Raw genomic sequence first — 2839 nt, forward strand, 5'->3', positions numbered from 1 at the left:
CATTCAGGTCTAAGGAGATTTATATTGAATTTTATTTTATTGCTAACCTGACGAGGTTAAGCATGTTAGAAGCCGAAAAAAAGCCAAAGCATTACAAATGATTTTCCTATCGACTTAGGAGGTAATTTTTCAGCAGAGTGTCTCCAATTTCGCGCCCAGTGCAGTGAGGATCGGAGGAAGCCAGGTAGCTCGACAGATCTTGTTTTGTGCTGAAACCTTGTGCTGCATATCGCCATGCAGAATTTTCGGACCCAATATCCCTTCCTTCCCAACCCTGACACTGCGAACCGCCTAGCACGATTTTAGAATTGCGTCTATCCTTTTATAGGTACTACACATATTAACAAATTCCCAAAATTTTGGTTGTGCTTTTACTGCGTTTTTACATTGTACACCTATTTTGTTAAAAATCTGTGCAAATTACTGCCATACGTCTTCGTTCAAATCTTTACTGATTGCTGTTACTTTAGTTTACACAGGAATATTTACACAAATATCTAACATTCTTGTTACATTGTTAATACTTACATTGCCACTAATAAATCTCAACAGCCTTTCCCAGTACGAGCGTTATAAAAAAAATGTAATATTCCTAATGGGCACTTTAACATTTGCCACTCTGCCAAAAGCTCATATATTTTACATACGTATGTGCATAATGTGTGCAGACAAGTATGAGTGAAGATGAATTTGCATATGTATATTTTAAAGCAATATTATCTACGAGCAACCGCCCACACATACAAAAGCAAGCGAACGAAAATACTTGTATCTACTCATGTACAATACCATACCATACATATTGTAAACATCCGTGACGGTGCAATTTTGGCAGCAAGTTTACTCGCCAAACAGGTGCTATAACTGACAGACAGAGAACGTCTACTTGACCATTCTCGCATAATTTCTTTATTTTTTATTATCTCGCAATTCTTATGCACTGTATATCGTTTGCCATTTTCAGTCAGGCAGTAAGCCATAAAAAATGCACACACCTTGTAGACACATAAATAAAAAAGCAACGAAAAGGTGTAAAAGGGAAACGCTGTCGTTGTTGGTTGTTAGTGCTATTATAGCAGACACATTACCAGCCGAATATGTATGTAGATATAATAAAGTACTTACAGGTCTTTACGGCTTTACAAAAGCCTAACCGTTGGTGTCGGAAGATGAACGATCGGTGGGCGAGGTCATGCGGATAGTCATTTTGAATAGTATGCAAATACATACATACATTTCCACTACATACGTGTTATATATAAGTATGCAGAGGAAGCACAGTAGCGCGGAGTAGCATCCTACCAATGAAATAAGACAAATAGGTTGAGAGTAGCCATTGCCATCGCCATCAGTTTTGTTATGAAATAACCAGTTTTTGAAGCGTTGCACGTCTGCTGGATATACAGCTTTTCATTTTGGTTGTTGTTGTGCTCTTTATTATTGTTATTACGGCCTTATAGCTGTTCATGTAGCCCCTACACACACACACACACAAACGTGCTTATGCATGTCCTTATCAGTGTTGCCATTTTAGTTTTCCGGTTAGATTTAGCTTTATTTACCTGGCTTTAGCCGAAAAAATTCTTGTGTAGCTCAGGATCCGAGATCAAAACGAATGATCGAAACTAAATGTCGTTTTCCTGATTTTGTTCCCAAGAGAGCTTAAAAACCCAAGCCGAAAGTGAGAACAAAATTGTCGAGAACAAACGAAAGTTTTTTTTTGTGGGAACGTTCTATACATAACATTTTTTTCTCATGCAGAACTAAACCAAAATCGGAACGCGTTCTCGGTCGCTGGTTTAGCTGCTAGCAATAATCCAAGTTTCTTATTAAAATAATTTATCATTTTTTTTGCTTTTTATCTTTATATATAAAAATGAATTGCTGTGCGTGTATTATCGCATAATTCAAGAACGCCTCAACGGATTTGCGTCGTTTTTACTTAATTTTGTGTCCTATTGTCTGTAGAAGGTTTGTAAGAGAAAATTTTAAAAATGGTGTTGCCACATAACTGCAATATCAGACATAAAGTTAATTATAAACAAGCCACAATTATGCTATTTCACTGAGAACGTATAAAAAAAAATTAGTTCGAAAAAAATTTGGAGAGGGTTGCCACCATCCGAAAAAAAAGTTGATATATAAAAATGGATTGCTTTCATTTGTTATCACATCATTCAAGAACGGCTCAATGGATTTGCTTCGTTTTTATTTAATTTTGTTTTTCTCTGTCTGTAGAAGATTTGTAAGGAAAAAATTGAAAAACCGGTGTTACCAGATATCTGAAATATCAAAAAAAAATAAAAAAAAATTGAATTTAAAAGAGCCGCAATAATTATATTTCACTGAGAAAATGCATAAAAAATTTAATATAGAAAAAAATTTATATAGGGTTGCCACCATTCAATAAAAACTATATATGAAAATGTATTGCTGTATCAAGAAACATTCAATTTAAATAAGCCGCAATAATGCTATTCCACTACGAGTGTATGAAAATATTTAGAACAGAGAAAAATTTGCACAGGGTTGCCACCATTCGAATAAAATCTTATGTCACGGTGTTTGTGGTCAACTCTTCCGAAACGGCTTGACCGATTTATATGGAATTTTTTGTGTATATTTGGAAATATATGAAATCAATCGCATATTCATGGAAGAATGAATGTTATTAGAAAACCGAATTTTTCGTGCCGCATATCTCCGGAAGCGTTTATGGTAGGGAACACGAACTCGGTATGGAAATATTTAAAATCGATTTGGAAAATGGGCGCGGGGAACAAGTCGTAAAGTATATTTAATAGCGCTTAGTGAAGAAGGCATGGCACCTGCTATAAAA

This window comes from Rhagoletis pomonella, unplaced genomic scaffold, assembly GCF_013731165.1.
Source record: "Rhagoletis pomonella isolate Grant_MI unplaced genomic scaffold, Rhpom_1.0 Rhpom_scaffold_00001, whole genome shotgun sequence".
Taxonomy (NCBI): Eukaryota; Metazoa; Arthropoda; class Insecta; order Diptera; family Tephritidae; genus Rhagoletis; species Rhagoletis pomonella.